Source organism: Protopterus annectens, chromosome 11.part0, assembly GCF_019279795.1.
Source record: "Protopterus annectens isolate FY-2018-M chromosome 11.part0, PAN1.0, whole genome shotgun sequence".
Taxonomy (NCBI): Eukaryota; Metazoa; Chordata; order Ceratodontiformes; family Protopteridae; genus Protopterus; species Protopterus annectens.
This window is the reverse complement of record NC_056745.1, coordinates 329,844,603-329,869,135: the sequence shown is the minus strand read 5'-3', so window position 1 is coordinate 329,869,135 and position 24,533 is coordinate 329,844,603. Positions and strand designations below refer to the sequence as shown.

Below are 24,533 nucleotides of genomic sequence, written 5' to 3'. Positions count from 1 at the left end.
TTGGATCCAGAGACCTCTTGGAGTTGAGGCTTCATTGCCAGTTCTAAGGGGCAGGGTTTGACTTTGATTGTTTCGGAGCCATCCATGTCCCTCTGTGCATCGACATATGTAAGCTTGACTCTGGGTTCAGCTTTGGAGGCAGCTTCCTCAGTCCAGAGTAGGACCACTGTTCCGAAGGAGTCTTTTTCAGTTCCAGGCCCGGGGGGAGGGAGGCTGCCTTCAAAGCCATGGAGATGGCCTTGTCCATGGTGGACAAACAGTCTATGCCGTCCCTGTCAGTCCAAACCTCTTGTCAATCCCCTCAACTGGAGCTTCTTCCAGTCTCTTCCCTGGGACAGAGGGCACAAAAGTCTCAGGATCAAACCACATTGGTTTTGTCATCTTTGGATACCTCTCCAGAACACCCCACCGAAGAGGTATCTTCAAAGAGAAAATGCAAAGGAAGCACTTGGACTCCCCTGAACAGTCCTTCACAGAGGATACTGAATTTGATGAGGGGAAAAGTCCCCTTAAGTCAGCCCCTGAAGATGTTTCCTTCGGGGACATCCTAGAAATTCTTAAACAGAGGGGTGGCTGGATCATCCTCCAGCCTTCCACGGAGGAATCAATATACTTAGAGGCTTTTCATGCCCAGCCCTCTACCTCTTGGATCTCTCTGCCCATTGGCAATCTTATTAAGCTAATAGCTCAACAAGCTTGGAAGTTGCCTGTGTCTGTTGAGCCGATCCCAAGGAGACCTGACCATATTCTCTCTTCCCCTCGGGATCAACAACACTGGGCCAAAGGAATTCCTGTGGACTCCATAATGGTAGCGGTAGCCACCAAGAAGGAACTTGCCAATGAAAGTCCTACTATTCATCCTCCTAACAAAGAGTGTAGGACAGTGGATAGATTTGGGTAGCATATATTTGCTTCATCATCCTTCACACTCAGATCCTTGAATTACATGGCGCATTTTACGAGGCTTGAAGAAATCTGATTAAAGAGCTGTCAGATACTCTTGTGGGAGCATTAGCTGAAGGAATTCGAGACAGTGGATAGATTTGGAAGCACGTATACACTTCATCGACCATTGCTCTCAGGTCCTTGAATTACATGGCACATTTTACGAGGCTTCGAAGAGGTCTGATTAAAGAGCTGTCGGCTACTCTTGTGGGAGCAGTAGCTGAAGGAGTTCAAGACAAAGTGACTTCTCTGCTCACCACCCTAGAATTTATTTCCAGTTTGCCCATGAGGCAAATTGCTCATTCTGCCAAAGGGTTGACAAGAGTAGTGGGTTTAGGTGAAGCGATCAGGAGACACGACTGGATGTGCTTATTTGATTTTGCGGAGCCATTTAAGTCTTCTTTCATCAACGCTCCATTTTGATGGAACTTCCCTATTTGGTCCCAAGGTTAAAGACACTCTAGCCAGATATGAGAAAGATGGGAAGACCCTTTCTGCTGTTGGTATATGCTTTTCTACTCCTTAGTGGCCTTACTCCAGGAACCAGAGAAGTGGGAGGCTATAGTTGAAAAAGTCCCAAGGACCTTCACAGAAGTTGCGTGGCATTGACTTCCCCCAGGGCAGAGGGGGAAGTAATAATGGAAGACACCACTCAAGAGGCAGAAATGACCCACAGAATCAGGGTTCCAGGAATTCCTTTCCCTGGTAGCTCCTATCAGCACTCCTGAAAGGAAGCCTGATTGCCTTCCTCTGGAGGCAGTCAGGGCTGATTATCCCTGCACCAGTCTCCCTGGCTAAGGATAACAGCTGGCAAATGTGTGCAGAGGATTATAACCAGACATTACAGCATCCCGTCTTCAGAAGAACCAAAAAGACTAAATACAATCCCAGACATTCCACCCAGTCCATATGGTGCAGCAGTCTTAGAAATTCAAAAACTGCTCGACAAAAGAGCCGTCCAAGCAGTCCCACCAGACCAGAGAGAATCCAGGTTTTACTCAAGGTTCTTTTTAGTGCCAAAGAAAATGGAGGACTGGAGACCAATTTTGGATCTCAGTCAGTTCAACAAATCTGTTCAGCAAACTAAATTCCGGATGGCCTCTGTTCAGTTTATACTTCCGATCTTGGAAAAGACAATTGTATGTGCTCAGTACATTTTCAGGATGCGTATAACCATATAAAAATGGACAAACAGACCAGAATATACCTGCAGTTCTTGCTGAGAGCCAGTCCCTGTCAGTTCAGGGCCCTGCCCTTTGGTCTCACTACAGCCCCTCGGGTTTTCACCAAATGCAAAGCAGTGGTTGCAGCTCACCTTAGACTGCTAGGATTCCAGGTGTTTCCATATCTAGACGACTGGCTCCTTACTGCTCCCACCAGGTGTCAACTTGTAAAGGCACGAGATTATACTCTTCACCTTTGCTCCGGCTTAGGAATCACTATAAACCACAAAAAATCCCATTTAGAACCTTCCCAACGACTGGATTTCATTGGAGTTGTACTCGACACAGTCACTGGCATTGCATCTCTTCCCCTAGAAAGACTTGAAAGGATCAGATCACAAGTCAGCCAGATTATTTGCAGCAAGAAAGTAACAGCGAGACTCATTCTACAGACTCTAGAGTCAATGGCAGCCTATATCACTCTAGTTTCCCTGGCCAGATATCACACGCGAATTCTTCAATGGCTTCAGGCCTCCCAGTGGTCCATATTGAATCAACCAATGTTCCATTTGATTGTTATCACCACTCAATGCAAGGAAGATCTAAGTTGGTGGCATTACTCCAACGAAATGTTATCGGGCCATCCCTTTGTTCCTTCTCAACCCCATGCCACAGTGACCACAGACATGTCCCAGATGGGGGGGCATTAACTGGGAAAAAGAGTTCAAGGCACTTGGCCCCAACTGGAGGACAATTTACATATCAGTATTCTAGAAATGAGGGCAACGCACATTCCGGGGAGCTCGACCGTGATTGCAGACAAGCTGAGCAAGATCCATCCTCATGCCTCATTTGTGGTCTCTCCATCCAGTAGTGGCAGAAAAGATATTCTGTTTTTAGGGCTAACCTTGCTGCAACCTTTTCGCCTACCCTCTGAACAATAAGTGCAGCAGCTACTTTGCCCTTATCCCCCACCGAGGAGGCATCCAGAGATGCTCTCCTGCATGATTGGCCCCCCAGATCTATAGTACACCTTCCCTCCAGTTCTCCTAATATGTCAGTTTCTACAAAAGCTAACAGGTTGAAGAACATTATAATCCTCATCGCCCCATTCTGGCCTCAGCAGATCTGGTTTCCCTTCCTTTGGCCTCATCTTCTTTGGAAATCCTGGATACTGGACCAGCTTCACACCTGTTGTCCCACCCGGAGGGACTGGTTCATCAGAATCTGCAGCATCTCAAGCTCAGTGTGTGGCTTCTGCAGTTCCCATGATTGCCAGGCATTCCTGTCTCACCTCCTGAGTCCAGTGCATCATTCTGGCCCACCACAAACTTTCTCCAAGAAAACTGTACCATAACAAGTGGCTAAAGTTTACAAAATGGTCACTAGACTATAATCTTGACCCACATTCAGCACCTGTTGATAAAGTTCTAAACTTTTTGGCTTCACTCTTTAAGGCAGGCGCATCAGCCTCCAGTATTCGTATGCACCTTGCTGCAATATCTAACTTCCATGTTGGTTTAAATGGGCTCATTCCTTATGTCCCATAAACTTTGCAAAACCTTTTTGAATGGGACCTTAATGCTCAGATCTCCATTCAAGGAACCCTCTACACCATGGAATTTCAATTTGGTACTTCAGTCAGTTGTTTGTCAATCCTTTGAGCCTTCAGCAACTTGTGACTTGAACTTCTTGCCTTGGAAAACCTTATTTTTGGTAGCTATTACTTCTGCCAGAAGAATATCTGAAATACAGGCATTGTCCTGCAAAAAACCCCCATACCTTATCTTTTATAAGGACAGGCTCTCCCTCCGGACTAACCCCTCCTCCTTACTAAAGGTTGTTTCTGAGGCAAATGTCGAGGCAAATGTCAGTCAGAATATACAACTCAAGTTTTCTTTCCCAGTTTTTCCAATAAAGGGGGGTACTGTCTGCACTTGTTGATGTACACAGGCAATTGCATTTTTATCTTCATAGAACAAAGGAAATCAGAAAATCTGACCAGCTATTTCTTTCCTTTTCTTCAGCCAATTTAGGATGCCCAATATCTAAAGTTACTCTGGCTAAATGGCTGAGAGACTGTATCACCTTTGTTTGATCGCAGGGTTTCTCCACTTCCAGTGTTGGTAAGACAGTCCAAGCTCATTTCCCCAGTCACTAACATTAACTTGGCCTCCCAGAAGGCTTCCACTAAGAAGGTCTACAAAAGCAAATGGAAAAGATTCTCCATATGGGCTTTTAAACAGAACATTGACCCCTTCTCAGTACCTATTTCAGCCATCCTTCTTTTCCTCGGTACACTTTTCAAAGAAGGGACTAGTTTTTCTACCTTTAATGTTCAACTAGGTGCAAAATCAAATTTCCATACTGGAAACAAACCCTTCTTTCTCTGTCAGCTTCCAGGTTATGTAAAGCCTTTATGAAAAGAATCTTCCTCCTTAGACTTCCCATAAAAGACTCTTCTCCCCCTTGGGACCTCACTGTGGTCCTCCAGGGATTGACTCAGAAACCCTTTGACCCAGCAAACAATTGTGGCATGAAGTTTCTTTCTTAGAAAGCAGGCTTTTTGGTAGATATTTCTTCGTCTGCTTTTTCACCTAGAATTTCAGTTGATGATATTTGTGCTGCTGCCACTTGGTCAAAGACTTTTACCTTTGTTACACATTACAAATTGGAGATTGTCTCCAGAAGCAGGACTTCCTTTGGTTCGACAATGTTCCGGCATATCCTTCCTTGAGGGCCTCCCAGGAGTTACGTAGCTGGGGACTCTGACCCATCATGAGGAAGAATGAAAAGTACAACATCAGATTTAGAAGTTATGTACTTAACATAACTTGGCATCTGTGTTGTTCATTTACATTCTTCCTCACCTTCCCTTCCAACCATCCCCCGCCGTTGTCATTCCTAGTAAGATCTTTGGATGTTGTTTGGAACATACATGTTCCAGATTTGAGCCTCAATCTTTATTCTATCTGTCCTGTCTTCATACTGCAATGGGCAGGGAGGCAGCAAACTCGATCTGAGGAGTCAGAGACACTGTAGAGCATTATGGATAGAGGGAGGAGCTCGAGACTAGGATCCAAGTCTTGAAAATACAGTTGAGTAGGATGCAAGGGTTGGATCCATAACCTATCAGTGGGAAAGAATGAAAATTTACAACACAGATGACAAGTCATGGTAAGTACATAACTTCTAAGTAATGCCTGCTGAAAAATGAGCCTGCCACTTCACGGCAGCATATTAAGCTGCTGCAGAGCTCAGACTGAAAAAATAAATAAAGGCCACCATTATTCTTATGCTCGCTAAGCAGTGCTTTTGCTGTGTAGCAAGTGGAAAAGAACAAAAAAATAAAAATAAAAATAATAATTGTGTGTGCATGTGTTGTGTGTGAGTGTATGTTTGTATGAGAGTGAGAGAGATCAGTCAAGCTATTTACTCTCACTAAGGAGTTATTTTGTTGTTTAGTGAGTGTAAAAAAAAATAAAATAGAAAAAAATGTGTGTGTGTGTGTGTGTGTGTGTGTGTGTGTGTGTGTGTGTGTGTGTGTGTGTGTGTGTGTGTGTGTGTGTGTGTGTGTGTGAGAGTGAGTGAAGTGCGAGAGTGATCGAGCAATTCCTGGCAGTAGCAGCTAAATTATTTGTGTACCTCTCGACCTCTTAGTTGAAGGTATCCTGATAAGCCTAGAATAAACAGGGGACAAAGGCTCAAATACAAACATATTTTAAATATTGTTGTTACAAAATTGCAAAGTTACTTGAATATTAGGATTTATGTTAGCATGCATTTTCTGAAGGAGGTGTGTGTGTGCGCGCGCGTCTGTGTGTGTGTGTGTGTCTCACACCTGATTGAGATCGACCGAGATCGACCACTGGCAGCAGCAGTAGTAAAGAGGTTTGCATATCTCTCGACCTTTCAGCTGAAGAAATCTGGATAAAGCTTGAAATAAAGGGGGAACAAAGGCTCAAAAATAGGAACAGACTTTAATTATTGCTCATATAAACTTACAAAGTCGCTTTATGGATTTGTGTTAACATGCATTTTCTGAAGCGCAACGTGTGTGCATGAGAGAAAGAGTGAGATCACTTGACCACTGGCAGCAGCAGTAAAGAGGTTTGCATACCTCTCTGGCCTCTTAGCTCAAGAAATGTGGATAAAGCCTAAATAAAGGGAGAACAGAGGCTCAAGCATAGAAACAGATTTTAATCATTGCTCTTAAAAAAAATTACAGAGTTGCTTAAAATAGAATTTGTGTTAGCATGAATTTTCTGAAGGAAATAAAAGTCTGAAAGTAAAATCTGTGTCATTATTTAATGACTTCATTCCCAATGACTGGAAGCAAACCACACATTTTTGGAGTAAGGGACCAGAAAATAAAGTAAATGTCTGGATATCTTTTTATAATGTTATATTTTGGATGTAAAATTCTTCCTCCAGCACCATTTACATATACTATGGCAACTTTGAAACATTAGGTGGAGGAACTGTTTTACATCAAAAAATATAAAAAAAAAAATCTAGTAATAAAAAAGTAGGTAAAACACAACAGTTTTATAGGCAGCCCATTCTCCAAGTACAATAATGTCCTTCAGGGTGTGTCTTCTTGTGGATATAATGCTCTGCCAGGGGTGTAGAGGCCCTCCACCTGCAGCATCAGACTTCAGAACACCCCTAGGCAGGCATTATTTCCACAATAACACACACCCTGTTGGGCATTATTGCTTGCTTGTTGTCAAAACCTCTGGAAGTCTGTGTTTATTTTATTTTATTTTTTGTAGCTTTGTTTAGAACTTGAACAGCTAGTATAATCTAATTCAACGTTTTGGGTTGTCCGATCCAATTAGATCTGACCTCTGTGCCTACTACCAGAGCTTTGGATCCAAGACTCTGACTCCTCCCCTACCCACAATTCCTCTTTTCTGTCTGAATTACCTCAGATGTCATTTGCTGCCTGTTCATCCATAACTGTTTCAGAAAGCTCATTCTGCGATCATAAGTGAAGCCTTTTTTGCAAATTTAAATTTCTCTTGACTCCTTCCCTTTTAGTATTTAGTATAGGGTTAGGTAGTTGGGTAATAAGTCTTGGTCCTTAAGACTGTTAGTGAGTGTTTTCTTGTAGACCTTTCTAGTAGTGTTGCCTATATAGAATTAAACACGTATGTGTGTGTTTATTAGTAGGGTAGGTTTTTCATGGCCCTTAATGTGCATATATGCATTTATAGAGTAGTAGACTTTTTTATTTTAGTATGTGTAGGTTGTCTTCTAATATCAGTCAGTCTATTGGACTTTAAAAAGTGTTTAGCCTGTGAATCCAAGATCCCTCCTCAAGACCCCCATTCCCTTTGTGTTTACTGCTTGGTTGCCTTTCACATTCAAGCACATTTTGAAATTTGTGCTGCCTTTGGAACCAGTGCCATTCAAGGCAGGAGGGGAAAAATTAATAGTTAAAGGTTTGCTTTCCCCACAGACTGGGTCCTCCACTATGTCTTCTGAAGCAAGACCTACATCTGCTTCTCCCAATACCGAAAAGGTAAAGGTGAAAGATAAGGATAGGACTAAATAAAAACATGAAATGAGTTGGTAGAGAAAAGGACTGAAGAAAAGAGAAAGGAGAAATCAAGGAAAAGGTCTCCTGAACCACCCAGTTTGTCAGGTCAGATGTCTAAAACTTTGAAGCAGTCAAATCCACCTGCCAGTCAGGTCCACCCCCCCCCCCCCTGCTACATTTCTCCTGGAGACAGTGAGCCCTCAGTTTTACTCACTGGTCCTACAATGTAAATTACCTTCGAGACCTGCATTGATAGCTTTGTTGTCGAGATCAGAAGATTCACCAGAAGTCTCAGAAATGGAAGTCAAATCAATGATGAGAACATTTTTGAGGACACCGATTCAGGTGGGATTACTCCCGATACTGCCCCTTAGAGAATGTCTAGGGACAGGCCTATGAATCAAGTAACACTTTGCTTCCATACCAGTCCATTACCTGGATCTAATTCCCACTAGACCTAACCCTTTCAGTGCACCTTAGTTGGATTCAACAGTCTAAGAGACATCCGCTTCAACTGCGTCCCTTACTCTCTCACCTCAGATACCACTGGGTCGAGACAAAGTTCCAGAGTCAAAGAGCTGGTGTTGAGCACCAGTGGTGGAGTTGGTTCTGAAGTTCTCTGAGCTGTTTTTCCCCATCATTGCCTCGTCTCTTGGCAGCTCGGTTCCAAGGTCCTCTTCAGAACCGATCTTCATTAGATTAGGGAGACTTCCCGAATCAGTTCATAGAGGAAGTAAATCCTTGGCTCCAGTGGCTGAGTTGGCTTTCAAGCCTGTTGGTAGGGCCTTAGCTGGTCCAAGATGACAGGTGTGTGTACTGACTTTGGAACCTTTCTGATACCCAGTGGATCCCGTACTTCTTTCCTCTGATTTGAGTGGTCAGTGACAGTCAGAACACACTGGCTTCGAGACAGCTTGATATTCAAGCTCCCAGTCTGATTCTGATTTGTCTCCATCAGAACCCAGAGACCTGCTCCAAGAAAGCAGACGTGCAAATGGAAGCACATTAACTCCTCACCTGAGTCTGTCACTATGGACAAGGACTTGGATGAGGGAGAAGCATTTCCCAGATTCCCTGAAAGACGCCATATTTGCTGACATCCTAGAACTGATGAAACAGAAGGAGGGATGGTCCACTGAAACGCCTGTGGATGAGTCCATGTTCCTTGAAGCCTTTGAGTCTGGCTCATCTGCATCTTAGGTGGTCCCTCCTCCTGATGCATTGATAGCTTGCAAGGAGCCTATTGTTACACAGCCAATTCCTAAGTAGCCAGATAGAACCCTAGCAGCTCCAAAGGACAGAAAACACTGGTCAAAAGGTCTTCCAGTAGATGTCATGGTGGTAGCAGCAGCCACAAAAGAAAACCATCTGTTGAAAGTTCTTATGTCCACCCCCCTAACAGAGAGTCTAGGGCATTGGACAGGCTACGGAAACAGTTACATTTCAGTGATTTTTGCACTTAGGAGCTGAGTTACCTTGCTCATTTGACTCTTTACCAAAGGGACTTGATCAAGGAAATATCTTTCAGGTAACTTACCGCCGGACACCACAAAGATAGTGATCACTCAAATGTCTACCCCACAGTCTACTTTTAATGTTGACATGCATCTGCTACCAAATGCAATAGATGGCACATCAAAATGGTACAGACATTACCATGCCTGGATGCAGATTGGGACTTCGTGGAAAGCTTCAGGGTGTCCTTTATTAATGCCCCTTTCAATGGTTCCATAGTTTTTGGACCCAACATAAAAGAGATGCTCACCAGGTGCGAACAAGACAGCAAAAACCTTTCTGCTATAGGAATTTGTTTCTCTGATCCCCAAAGATCCTGTTCCAGGAATCAAAGGCTAGGTGGAACAATGTGGTTCAGGAATTTGCAGGGTTTTCACCACAAGACATCTCAGGAGGATAAGTCTCCCTGAGGCAGAGGAAGAGGCAGCTCAAATGGACATCACCCCCGAGGCAGAGGCAGACTGCAGAATCATGGTTTCCATGGTCCCTTCATTTAGAAACACTACCAGCATCCCTGAAGGGTTGCTCAGCTGCTGCACTTTGGAGGAAGTTGGGGGGAGCTTAACCTTTCAGCCTCAAGCCTGGAAATCATCAGTTTTGATTAATGGGTATTAAGGATAATCACCAGAGGTTGTGCCATACCAATTTTATATCCCCCAGGAAAAGATTGAAGATTCCTAATACTCCACCCGATCAGTTGGAATCTGCAACAGAAGTTTCAAACTTGAGAGAAAGAGAGAGATCAGACAGGTCCCCCCAGACCAGTTAGAATCTGGAGTCTCTTCCAGGTTCATTTATGTTCCAAAGAAAACAGGGAACCTCAGGCCAGTTATGGACTGCAACCACCTTAGTCAGTTTCTCAAACAGACAAAATTCTGGATGGTCACAGTACAGTCCATATTTCCTCTCTTGAGGAAAAATGATTAGATGTGCTGTGTGGAGCTCTAAGATGCCTGCTACTGTGTAAAGATTTGAAGATGATCCAGGAGAATTCTCCATTTCCGGCTAGGAGCCAATCATTACCAACTCAGAACACTGTCGTTCAGTCTCACCAAAGTTCCCTGCATGCTCACCAAGATTATGGCAATGGTTGCAATTCACCTATGACTACGGGGATCCAAGTCTTTCCACATCTAGACGACTGGCTCCTAACTGCTACCTCAAGGGATCTATTCCTACAACACTAGGCATGTCTACTCTAAACTGCAGATCAATCATATGAAGAGCAAATTGCCCCTACCCTAGACATAAAATTCATGGGGTGTCAGATCAATCCAATCTGGCAAATTGCCAAACTCAATTTCAAGAGTATTGTCATTAAGGTTGATACTTTCTCAGGTAGTTCAACCCCCCCCCCCCCTCCAGCAATATTAATTCTTCATTTGTTAGGTCTGATGGCCTATACCATAACATTAGTACCACTAGCAAGGCACCACATCAGTTTGTTACAAAGGGTGCTTTTGGTCCAATGGTCACAGTCTCCATTCACTCCATACAAGAGTCTGTCTCACTCAAATATGCAGAAACATATAAATTGGTTGATAACTTCTCCATCAGTGGCAGGAGAGAGACACTTTTGTCCATCAGTTCCCCAGGCCACAGTAACCACAGATGCTTCCCTAATAGCGTGGAGGGGGCATTTCAAGGGGAAAGATGGTTCAATGGACTTTATCACCTGCAGAGACCAAACTCCACATCAGTGTCTTGGAGATGAGTGGAGTTCTAGCTTGCAAGCTTTCCATAGGTTCATAGGTTCATACTAGGCTATCTGCCCGAGGGCATTTATAAGCCTAGCCCATAGTTTTGTGGCTTACGCCACCCCTTTAGTTTGGAGAAACTATGCCCATTATTTTGCTGTGCCTCTGTCGAGCAGTGACACTGAGGTAACCCCTGGGGTGTATCTGCGATCTCCCATCCATTGGTCAAGATTCCTCTTGAACAAGGCCAGCAAGGTGCTCTGCCTCACATAAACCGGGATTTTGTTCCACAGCATAGGGAGTCTTTGGGTGATGAATCTATCCCTCCAGCACGTCCTATTAATAACCGTGTCGAGGTTTAAGTCTCCCGCCTTGTGGCTCTGAGGATCTAGATTTTTGAGATGAAGCATGTTCATCAAATCTGGGTTTGACATGGCCTTGTATGTCAGGCATAGGTCACCTCTGAGCAAGCGGTAAGCAACTGAATATAACTGGAGTTCTTTCAGTCGGGCAGCATAAGACAGATTTTTGAGACCCTTTATCCTTTTGATGAGGAACTTTAGTGGCCTCTCCAGCTGCTGCAAGTGTCGGGTCAGATACATTCCGAATGGGGCATTGTACTCGATCATTGGTCTGATGAGTGATGAGTATAGGGAGACTATGACTTCCCTTGATCTAGATGTGAATCCCTTCATGATAAGGTGGGCAATGTAGAAGGTCTTCCTAACTACTTTAGCAATATGAGTGTCGAATGAAAGGCTACTGTCAACCTGGGTTCCCAGGTCCCTAATAACTTCTTCTGTGTTCAGGGGATTGCCACCTATATAGTAGCTAGGAGTAACCTTATTTTTCCCGAAGGGTATGACTATGCATTTCTTGGCATTTAACTTTAGGCCATGGCTCTGGCACCAGTTATCTGTTTCTGTGTGACCCTTCTGAAGGATATCTGTGTTGGATGTGTTTTCAACTACGGCGCCGAGTTTGCAGTCATCAGCCATAACCCTCCTGTGTTTGCTTGTACTTCAGAAAAGTAGATGCCAAACAAGAGTGGGCCCAGGACTGAGCCCTGTGGGACACCACTTGTGACAGGCTTTGAGTCTGACATGGCGCCAGCAACTCTGACCCTGTGGGTTCTGTCACTCAGCCAGTTTGCAACCCATCTTGTAATGTATGGGTTTACATTTAAGTTGATGAGTTTTTCAATGATACCCGAGTGAGGTATTGTATCAAAAGCCTTCGCCAGGTCTAGGTAGGCTGTATGGACTGCCTTTCCCTCGTCAATGGCCTTGGTGACTGTTTCGAAAAAGTCAACCAAGTTTAAAAGGCATGATCTGCCTTTGACAAAGCCAAACTGGGTTGGATCCAAAGTCTGCAAGATCCCTATGTCTTTATTTATGAGATCCATTATGATCCTCTCCATGGCTTTGCAGATAAGGCTTGTCAAGCTAATGGGACGGTAATTTCCAGGGTCGGTGGAGGCACCGCCTTTGTGGAGTGGGACCACAGTCGGTCTGCGCCACTCCCTGGGTACGTATCCGGAGGTGAGACTAAGATTAAACAGCTGTCCTAACTGTGGGTTTAATTCCTCGTTGAGTTCATGGAGCACACAGCCGGGGACACCATCGGGTCCCATGGATGCTGTGTTCTTTGCCTTGGAGAGAGCAGTTCTCACGTGGGCGTTAGAGATGTTTGGGGGGCTACAATCATTTGGTATAGATATCTCTCCTTTGGGGAGAAGTTTGCACTGAACCTGTCAGCCAGTATGTTGGCAATGTCTGTAGGATCAGTAATCTTCACATCATTTTGAACTAATTCTGAGCATATCTGGGAGTTTCCTCCTAGGTTTCTGACATAGCTAAAGAATGCCTTATGGTTGTCTTTAGAGTCCTTAGCTATTTTTCTCAAAATTAGCTTTGGATGATTTTATGAGAGCTCTTAGCTTTTTACTTATAGTGATCAGCGGTGTCTTACCTTTTAAGGATTTTGCTCTATCTTGTAGTAGCTTTCTCCTTTTGTTGTAGAGTTTGTTTATGGCTGGGGTCCACCAGACTGGACGCTTGCCTTTGGTACAAAGAGTCTTTGTTTTGCTTGGGATTGCCTGATCCATGCAGCCCTGCAGGTGCTGGTAGAAGGCATTTGTAAGTGATTCAGCGGTTTGAGTAATGTTAACCGCCGGCTCAGGGGCCTTAAAGGAGACCACACTAGTCTTTAGAAGTGTGAAGTCGGCTTTCGAGAAGTTCTCTAGTGTGGTCTTTTCATTTCGGTGGGGCGGGATGAGGACCTCCAGCGAGATTAGTTTGTGATCAGATTTCACCAGTGAGGGGTATACTTCCAGCGTTGAACATTGTGCTCCCATGTTCGTGATAATGAGATCAAGTATGTTTTCTCCTCTTGTGGGGATGGTGACTAGTTGTTCCATGGCATTTGAGTTTATGAATTCCAGGAACTTTTGGGCTAGAGTGTTTGGGCTTGAGTAGTGTTCCCAGTCTATATTAGGGTAGTTGAAGTCACCTAGTATGATGGTGTTCGGAGATACATTTATCCCCTCCAGTGTTTTCAGGAAGGCCATATGAGGTTCCTGAGTTTGCGAGGGTGGCCTGTAACATGCTACAAATTGCAGAGCAATCTTGCCTATGGTTAATTGCACCTGGATGGTTTCCGATGCATCGTGCGATGCCACCAATCTTGAGGTGTGGGTGTCCTTGATGAATATGGATACCCCTCCTCCTTTCTTGGTATTGTCCGGGTTTTGGGGCCGGAACGCATTATATGAGGTAAAACCTGATAGTGCTGGGGTGCTCTCAGGAGCCTTGAACCAGGTTTCTGTCACAGCACAGACATCGATGTTCTCCATACTGAGAAGGGCCTAGAGTGCGTGCATCTTGAGGTTGAGAGGGCTACCGAACAAAGGGTGTGATTTCCATTCAGATAGACAATATGTCAGTGGTATAGTACATCAGCAAACACGCGGGAATACGTTCATATCCTGTTTGCCAGGAGGCCATGTGAGTCTGATAACGGACAATATCTTCCCATCATTTTCTGATAGCAACTCGTATTACTGGGATGTCGAATGTACTAGAGGACAAGTTGAGCAGGTTTATCCTATTACAGGGTTATCTCTAAAACAAATAGTGGCAACAGAGATTTTCATCTACTGGGGCTGACCTTGCTGTGACATTTTTGCCTTCTAAACAGCAAAAACATCAGTTAACTTTGCCCTAATCACTCCACAGAGACAGTCACAAAGAAATACTCTAGTCCACATTTGTCCTCTGGCCTCCTCTCTGCTTTCCCACCAGTATCTCTTTTCACAAAATTCATACAGAAAGCCACAATGTACACGACCAAGGTTATCTTAATTGCTCTGTTTTGGCCATGGCAGGTTTGGTTCTCTTTCCTTTGGCCTCATTTGCTGCACCTTCCAGGGGTGCTGGATTCCATCTCAAATCTTCTGAGTCACCCATTCGGGATGCCTCTACTGGATCTTCAAACCCTAAAACTGAGCACATGGTATCTCCAATTTATCATAGCTAGAAATGCCAGGCTGTCTTCTACAGTATCCCATATAATCTCTTTTTCTCTAAAGGAATCAGTCAAAAAGATTTACAAAAGCAAATGGAAAAGATTTTCTCTTCGGGCTTCATCAAATGGATTAGGCCATTTTTCTGTCCCATTTCCATCAGTACTGGAATTTCTTTCATTAATTTTCCACCAGGGTTCTGGTTTTTCTGCTCAAAGTTCACATGACTGCCATTTCAAATTTTAACACTGACCATAATGACTCTTCCATTGCTTCTCTTAGGATATCCAAAGCTTTCCTGAAAGGAACTTTTGTATTGAGACCTCCCATTTGAGAACCAGTTACTCCATAGGATATACATTCTTAATTCAGTCATTGACTCAAAAATCTTTTGAGCCTGCAACGTCAGCTGACTTGGTTTCTTTCTTGGAAAACTATTTTCCTGATTGTTATTTCCTGTGCTAGATGATTTTTGGAATTACAAGTGCTTTCATGCATGCCACCCTTTCTCATCTTCCATAAAGATAGTGTTATTGAGCGTGAACCCTACATTTCTCCCAAAAGTTTTATCTGAAGCAAATCTAACTCGGTAGATTGGCCTGCCAGTATTTTTTTCAAGTTTCTCTAGTAAAGATGAACATATGCTTCGTACAGTAGATGAACACGGACAGCTTAGAGTTTACTTACCGTACCAAAGATATTAAAAAAGCAGATCAACTATGTCTGCTTTTCTGAAACAAAACTGAAACACCATGTGTCAAAAGTTACACTTTTATAAGTGGATGATGGACTGCATTTCCTTCATTTATAATAGGTTCCTAGGTAGGTACCCTACATTTCTCCCAAAAGTTTTATCTGAAGCAAATCTAACTCAGTAGATTGGCCTGCCAGTATTTTTTTCCAAGTTTCTGTAGTAAAGATGAACATATGCTTCGTACAGTAGATATACACGGACAGCTTAAAGTTTACTTACCGTACCAAAGATGTTAAAAAAGCAGATCAACTATGTCTTCTTTTCCGAAACAAAACTGAGACACCATGTGTCAAAAGTTACACTTTTATAAGTGGTTGATGGACTGCATTTCCTTCATTTATAATAGGTTCTTAGGTAGGTACTAGCCTATCGGCTCTAGGGCGTATATAAGCCTAGCCATAAAGATTCCCTGGCTTTAGCCACCCAAAAAAGTTATTTACCTGTGCCCCTGTCGAGCAGAGGCACAGAAGTGATCCCTGGGGTAAATTTCCTGTTTCCCATCCAGTTATCCAGATTTTTCTTAAAAAGGGCCAATGAGGTACTCTGACATGAATGGGCAGCTTGTTTCAGAGTATGGGAAGTCTCTGGGACAGGAACCTATCCCTCCAGCAAGTTTTGTTTATTGTGGTGATAAAGTTAAGGTCCCTGGAACATGTGGCCTAAAGGGATTGGGATTTTTCAAAGTGTAGCATGTCCTACAGCACTTGGTTTGACATGGCTTTGTATGTTAGGCATAAATCGCCTCTGAGTAGGCGATATGCGATGGAGTAGAGCTGGGGTTTCTTAAGATGGTCTGCATAGGGCATCTGTTGGAGGCCGGTGATCCTCTTTGTGAGGTATTTCTGCAGTCTTTCCAGTTGCTGCAAATGTCTTCAGGTACACCCCAAATGGGGCGTTGTACTCTATAATAGGTCTAATGAGGGCTGAGTAGAGGGGGACAGTGACCTCTTTTTTTCTGCATGAGAAACCTTTTGTGATGGTGTGCCACATAGGACTTCCTGACCACTGTGGCTATGTTGTTATCAAAGGAGAGACTACTGTATACCTGTGTCCCTAGGTCTTGTATCACACCTTCTGTGTTGAGTGGACTACTGCCTATGTGGTAGTTCACTGGCACAGGGTTTTTCCCAAAGAGGGTGACTGCATTTTTTTTGGCGTTTAGCTTGAGGCCATGGCTATGACACCAGGCATCTGTCTCAGCGAGGCCCTTTTGTAGAATGTCCCCATCCTTAGGGGATTCAGTAATGGCTCCCAGTTTGCAGTCATCTGTGAACTTGGCCATAGGCCCTCTGTGTTGGCTTGGAGTACAGAGAAGTAGATGCCAAACAGGAAGGGACCCAGGGCTGAACCCTGTGGTACTCCACTTGTCACTGCTCTGGAGACAGATTTGGAATTGGCTATTTTCTTGGTGTGGGTTCTGTCAGTGAGCCAGTTGGCCACCCATGGCATGACATAGGGGTTTATGCCCAGTTTTGTGAGTTTATCAATAATACCAGAGTGGGGGATGGTGTTGAGGGCCTTAGCAAGATCTAGGTAGGCTGTGTGAACTACCTTACCCTTGTCCACAGCTTTGGTGACTGCTTCAAAGAAGTTAATCAGGTTTAGGAGACATGATCTGTCTTTCACAAACCCAAACTGGCTGGGGTCCAGAGTTTGCAGGTTACCTGTGTCTTTGTTTATAAGTTCCATGATGATATGTTCCATGGCCTTGCAGATCAGATTCGTCAGGCTGATGGGTCGGTAGTTTCCAGGGTCCATGGTGGATCCACCCTTGTGGAGTGGGATCACCGTAGCTGTGCGCCATTCAATAGGCACAAAACCTGTAGTGAGGCTATGATTGAACATGGTACTTAAGTGGGGTGCCAGTTCATCTTGTAGTTTGTGCAGAACACAGCCTGGAATGTTGTCAGGTCCCGTGGATGCTATATTTTTGGCTTTGGCGAGTGCATTTTTCGCTTGTGTGGCCGTGATTACAGGGACGTGGCATTCCTCTGGTATAGAGATGGGCCCTTTCAGGGTGAGAGGGAGATGAAATTTGCACTGAACCTATCTGCCCGGATGTTGTTGATATCAGCTGGTTCTGTATGTTTAGTGCCATTGTGCTGTAGCTCTGAGCAGATCTGAGTGTTGCCATTGAGATTCTTCACATAGCTATAGAATGCCTTGTGGTGGTCTTTAGAATCAGTGGAGATTTTGTTTTTGTGACTAGCTTTGGAGGATTTTATAAGGGATCTCAGCTTTTTACTGAGGCTGACAAGGGAGTTTTTCCAATCTTGGGATTTTGCTCTTTTTTTTGCAACAGTTTCTTCCTTCTGTTGTAGAGTTTAATGGCAGGGGACCACCAGATTGGCTTCTTTTTTTTGGAGGATAGCCATTGGTTCTATTTGGGATAGCATGATCCATGGACGCGTGTATGTGTTCATACAGTGCATTGATGTAGGATTTAACAGTCGTACTACTACTTTCCATCTGCATGGGTGTGGTGAAGTTAGCCGTTTCTGTCTTAAGAAGCATGAAGTTGGCTTTGGAGAATTTTTTTTTACAGTGGTTTCCTTAATAGGGGCTGGGGGCGGGATGTGGATGTCTAGGGTGATTAGCTTATGATCAGATCTGACCAACAAGGGGCTGACCTCTGATGTGGAGCACCGATTGCCCATGTTGGTAATGACCAGGTCTAGGATATTGCTACCCCTGGTGGGGGTCTGGATCAGTTGATCCAAGGCGGCAAAATTTATGAATTCCAAAAAACGCTGTGCAAATATGTTGGTACATGAGTAGTTTTCCTAGTTAATGGCAGAGTAGTTGAAGTCTCCCAGAATGAGAGTGTTGGGCTGTGCCTTAATATTTTCCAGTATGTTAAGAAAAGTGGAGTGGGATTCTAGGGGCACTGTGCTGGATCTTTAGCAAGCTACAATTTGGATTGCAGTCTTTCCCAGTGTTAGTTGCATTTGGAGAATATTGGATGCATTATGTTGGGCAATTAGCCTGGAGGTGTGGATATCCTTGGTGAATATGGACACGCCTTTGCTCGGGTGTTTTGGTCCAGGTTAGATGGCCGAAAGGTTGTGGTGGTGGTGCTGCGGTAACCTCACAGTAAGACGTTGTCCTGTTCGATTCTCAGCTAGAGCGTCTTCTGTGAGGAGACGTGTGAATGGGTGTACCTTCGTTGAAGGTTGTGTGTCAGGGCTGGCAACTCAGCACGTAAAAATCTACTGCCTGTCATTAGCGGACCGGAGTTCCACTGTGGCGACCCCTAACCGGGAAAAGCCGAAAGACACAACAAAGATGGCCGAAAGGTGTGGTATGAATTGTAGCCTGGTATTGCAGGGGTGCTGTCTGGAACCTTGAATCAGGTCTCTGACACTGCACAGATGTCGATGTTCTCCATTTTAGGGAGTGCCTTGAGTGATTGCATTTTGAGGTCTAGACTTCTAGCATTGAGTAGCATTACCCTCAGATTTTGCTTGCTTGTAACAGTTACAGTGGTAATTTTGTCATTTGAACCTTACCTAAAAAAGGCACTATGGGGGTGACAAGAGCCTTAGCCAGTATCCGGAAACCCAAGGGTGACAGGTGCAGGCCATCTCTGGCAAAGCATCATTGCCTGTCGATCATGTCATCCCAGGCTGACAGATACTGGATCCCCTTAGAATGACACCAGAAGTTTAGCCAATTGTTGAAGTCAATCATTTTGTCCTTGTACTGAGGCATTATTCTGGGTAATGGCAGGATGCTACTCAGGGATAGGATTATACCTGCCTGGGCTACGAGATCTCAGAACTCCTCCATGTCTCTTTTCATGTAGTCCAGGGAAGTGCATCTCAGGTCGTTCACTCCAACATGAACAATGACAGAGTCATATTTGTACTTGTTGTGGAGTGACCTCAGTGCATGCATTATGTGGCGGATCCTGGCACCTGACAGGCAGCTGACAGTAACCTTCTCCTTGTTTAGCCTGGTGAGTGGGACATCAGTGTGCCTGACTATAGAGTCACCCATGACAAGTGTGCTGGGTACGTTGTTTTGCCTTAGGGCCTGAGGTTGAGTGACACACTGGTTTTGTGAGTTGTGTCACTTGGGTTGTGTTGGGTGGTGTTGGTTGTTTCCGTTTCAGCTTCGGAGGTCTCTGTTGTTTGGGCAGATTTATTTTAAAGAACCTCCATGAATGTAGTTGTGTGTTTCGTGTTACTATGTGTGAGTGTAGGTTTTGAAGGATTATGTGTTGTGTGTGTGGTGTGGTACGAGTGTTTACCTTCTCCTCCTGACTGACTAGTACAGTCTTGGCTGGAGAGAGCTTGGCCTCCAATTTGGCAGTATAAGTGCATCTCTCGCAGGTTGTAGTGTTAGGTGGTAGGAGAGGGTTGTCTGTGTACATGAGGCAATTGCAACATTGCCTCAGGATGCCCAGATTCACCAGGTGGACAGGAGAAAACACCAGGAACTGACCCTTGGACATGCCTGGATAGGTGCTTATTTCTTTAAGTACCAACTATTTAAGTACTAACTGTATTTTCTTACTTGGTAAGGAAAGTTGAATGCTGTAGCAATTTATGGTCTATCTAGTGCTTACAATGGTTTCTAAGCAAGTGCTGAGCTATGAGGAAGAGGTTTAAATGCTTAAAACCTGAACTGGCTAGTTCTAAGGGAAAACTTGAAGAGCAGACTTTCTGGCACCGGTAATAGTTTAACCTTAGTTAAACGGCGCTGCGCGATGCACAAACACAGGTTTTTAATCAGAAAGATGAAAGGGATAGAAATAGCCAAAATGGCCAATAAAACTACAGATTCTGAGCTGAAACCACTCCTCCAGCAACAGATAGGCTGCTCAAAGCTCACCACTCTCACTGATGAACAGAGAAGCTTCCTTCTATCTTAGTAAGGTCTGGGCAACACAGAAACTACAACACAGCCCAGAAAGCATCGGAATCTGAAAAACGGACTCTACTGGTTATAGAAAGGCAGGAAACGAGTAAAGATATATAGGCCTTTTTTTTTTTTTTTTTTTTGAAATTAAAACTGATACAGTCATACAAACACTTTCAAGGCAGAAAAATGGCTATCGCACTTGAGTGTGTAGCCCACAACAGTTAAACAATTGAAAAACACTTAAAAAATGATCAGTTAAATTGCAAACAGCAATAGAATTAAAAAAACAGTTCAAATAAGTTGCAAAGTTAATAAAAAATCCTCGAAATAGTGCTGTTAGCGAAAATAAGCAATAAAAAACAAAAAAGCGGTATTTAATCCACTCAAAGTCTCTCTCTGCTGCTGTAGAACTCTGCAGGACACCCAGGCAGGATCTTGCTGAGGTAATACAAGTGCAAAAACCACGCAAACACAAGTTTTAAACAGAAAGCTGAAAGGGATAGAAATAGCCCAAAATGTCAAATAAAACTACAGATTCTGAGCTGAAACCACTACTCCAATGACAGGCTGCTCAAAGCTCACCACTTTTAACTAGTGAACAGGGAAGCTTTCTTCTTTCTTAGTAAGGTCTGGGCAACACAGAAACTACAAAACAACCCGGAATTCAGAAAAATCTTAAAAACGGACTCTACTAGTTATAGAAAGGCAGGAAGCAAGTAAAGAGAGGATTTTTTGTTTTTTTGTTTTTTTGAAAATTAAAACAGATACAGAAATACAAACACTTTCAAGGCAGAAAAATAGCTATTGTACTTGAGTATGTAGCCCACAACAGTAAACCATTGAAAAAACACTTAAAAACAATCAGTTAAAGTGCAAACAGTAATAGAATTCAAAAAACAGTTTAATTTGCAAAATTAATAATAAATACTCAAAATAGTGCGGTTAGCGAAAGTAAGCAATAAAAAGTATAACGGAGGTAATTAATCCACTCAAAGTCTCTCTTTTCTGTCTCTGCTGCTGTAGAACTCTGCAGGACACCCAGGCAGGTTCTTGCTGAGGTAGGATTACCTCTGCATTCAAAAAGTAAGTTTCATTCCACTAGAGCAATTGCTATACCTCTACAGCCTTAGTGAAGAGTGCCTATTAGTGACAATTGGTAGATCTACAGCATTAGTGAAAAGAGTTTTTATTAGTGACATCTGTATAGAAACAAATGTCAACAGTTCACAACTTTTTATCTCCTTGCAAGCGTGATGTGTAATCTAGAGCTTCTGCATCCTTTGGCTCTGCCATTCTTAGAAACTTCCTTCCTTGAGACCACCCAGGTCTTTTTAGGCAGCTTGAGAATCTGTAATAAATGCTGAATTGGACAAAAATAGAGAACATCTAATATGAAAGTTATGTACTTAAATGCATCTATGCTCTCATTTTCATCTGGTTTAACATCCCTCCCTCCTTCCATCTTCCAAATTGCCATTTGCAATCTTCTGATACTCGGACAGCTTTGAATAAGACCATGTGTGTTTTTATATCACCTTTCCAAGTGTAACATGCTTAGGTTATTTCCTTCCATGATGGTTTTCTTTTAGTAAAAAATATTTTGTCTGTATGATTAGAATAGTCAGCAAACTCTGTCTGAGGTAATTCAGACAGGTGGAGGGAATTGTGGGTAGGGGAGGAGTCAGAGTCTCTGATCCAAAGCTCTGGTAGAAGGTGCCAAGGTCAGATCCAATTGGATATGACACCCCAAACATTGAACCAGACGAAAATGAGACAATACAGATCTAGCATTATTTTGCAAGTATATAATTTTCAGTTTTTTTAAAGTGGTATTTTTATTTATTTAGCTTTATTTTTAGCATAAGGAGATTAATTACCACAAATGTGACTGTAATGTTTAGATTTGTGATCATTACGTTGAACTAGTTTTTTAAAGATGTATTTTGTTTAGTTAGTTTACTTTTATTTGTAGGGTCAGTAGAGTGATCACTGCAAATTTAAATATATTGTTTACATTTGTGGTCATTAGATTTCAATTTTTTTTACATTATTGATTGCTGATGAGGTGCTTTGTGCTTCATTCAATTTCAGATATACTCTGTATAAAATGAATGTATGTGTGGATATGCTGGGGAGGTGGTCCACTCACATTTCTAATCATATAGCAAATTTTCCATTCTGACACTCTGGCATCAGGGCTTTTATTCAGTCATACGTCATAAACATTGCAGATTGAAGATCTTATCTATCTCCTGAGTTTTTTATCCCTTTTACTGAGTCACTGTTAGTCATTGAAATGAAAGCCTGAGGTGGATCTTTGAGATATTGTTTTGTTTTCCCGTTTCATTTGTTTGGGCACATTTACTGGTACTACTGTTGCTGGTTGTTATAGTTGCTTGTCCTTTTCCATTGCACTTCATTTTGACCCAAGACCATTGCTCAGTTAGCAGACTTATTTGGAGCCACAGTTTTGTAAAACTGCCAGATGTTTATGTGGTAGTTTTGCTGCTTCTTCTCTTATTTCTTTAGCTAGCTGTAGCACAGCTTGAGAAAGAGGCTAGGTGCATTAAGCTAGAGGCCTAGTTTGATATGATTGTATTGTTACTGAAGAAAACAAGGCACAGAAACACGACTGAAAGCATAAAAAGTTTAAAAGTTTAATAAGGTAAGCACTTTCACAACAAATACTAATGGTTCATCAGACCATATAAAAACTACAACAGCAAACACTTTTAATACACTCACATTGATTCAAAGCAGCCGATAAAAATCAAGGAAAGGTAAAGACCTAACATCAGCTTGTATTATTTAAAGAGACGTCATGCTTTTAATACAGGCTTAATAGAAACCCTGTCATTTAGACCCGAGTATTTATCAGCTTGCCATAATGTAATCCAATGCAATTCTCTGGTTTCAGTAAAGTTTTTAACATTACCACCACATACATTTTCAGGAATAATTTCAACAACTTGAAATCTAAAACCATGTTCATTCTCATTCTCCGTACAATGTCTGGCTAGTGCATTCTTAGTGCCCCCATTCCTAATACAATATATATGTTCCCTGACTCGTTCCATCAGTGACCTGTTGGTTTTTCCTACATAGAAACAGTGGCAAGCTACGCATGTCGCCAGATAAATCAGATCCCTACTTCGACAGTCAGCTGAGACTTCAAATTTATACTCAAAACAAGTAACTGGATGAATAAAACATGGTGATGTGTTAATAAACATACAGAAATTGCATGTACGGCATTGACTGTTGCCTTTCATGAAATTCTCTTTTAAGCATCTGAACATCTTGTCTGAAAACATCATCACAGCTGTTCAGTCGAGATATTCTCATTGCTTGACCTTTAATAACATTCTAGAATATATGGCCAGGATGCATGTTATCCCTGTGTAGAATAGCATTTCTTCTACAAGGTTTCCTATATAATTTAGTCGGACGATTCCTAGTTGTATCAATACTGACTAAGTACATCAAGGGAGTCTATTTCACTGGTGGAATGTGAAAGAGAATGTGGCAATAGAAAACCAATAGTTAATATACAGTATTTCAAAGAAAACTTTTATCAGCTGCTCAGATGTCGCTTTTAAGCCATGGCTTAAGTTTTATTCCAGCACAAGGTTCTCAGTTTACAGAGACAGTTATTGACATTAAAAAGTTTGCACCTAATGTAATGTTCAAAATATTATACTCTAATAATGATGAAGTGGCTTCTAGTTTTAAGAAACCTTACACTTTTCAGCCATATTTGCATCCATTATGGGATACATTTTGTAAAAAATGTGAACATGACTTGCTGCAAGCTACCAGTAATAGTATGCTTAAAAGAAAGTTTTGTAATTTGAGCACTTCAGAGAAAGAAGCGCTAGCATCTCTGCAACAAGATGGTGACATTATGATAAAAATGCTGATAAAGGAGGCGCTGTTATTATAATGGACTATGATTATTATTTTAATACTATTTCTACTTTGCTTGATGAGAATATATATGCTCGTATTGATTTTGATGTGATAGATACCGTGAAAGTTGAAGTTGATGCTGCTCTATTTGATTGCTACTGTAGTCACATTATTACTAGTGAATTGCACAGTTATTTATCTGTTGAGTTTCTGTATGTTTATTAACACATCACCATGTTTTATTCATCCAGTTACTTGTTTTGAGTATAAATTTGAAGTCCCAGCTAACTGTCGAAGTAGGGATCTGATTTATCTGGTGACATGCGTAGCTTGCCACTGTTTCTGTGTAGGAAAAACCAACAGGTCACTGATGGAACGAGTCAGGGAACATATATATTGTATTAGGAATGGGGGCACTAAGAATGCACTAGCCAGACATTGTACGGAGAATGAGAATGAACATGGTTTTAGATTTCAAGTTGTTGAAATTATTCCTGAAAATGAATGTGGTGGTAATGTTAAAAACTTTACTGAAACCAGAGAATTGCATTGGATTACATTATGGCAAGCTGATAAATACTCTGGTCTAAATGACAGGGTTTCTATTAAGCCTGTA

At 42.6% G+C, this 24,533-nt stretch overlaps 1 protein-coding gene across 1 annotated transcript in view; it reads left to right on the top strand.

Moving 5' to 3' along the window:
- WASHC4 (WASH complex subunit 4) overlaps window positions 1-24,533 on the top strand; it is a 1,952,913-nt gene that overhangs the window by 1,065,063 nt on the left and 863,317 nt on the right. The gene's annotated exons all lie outside the window — the stretch shown is intronic.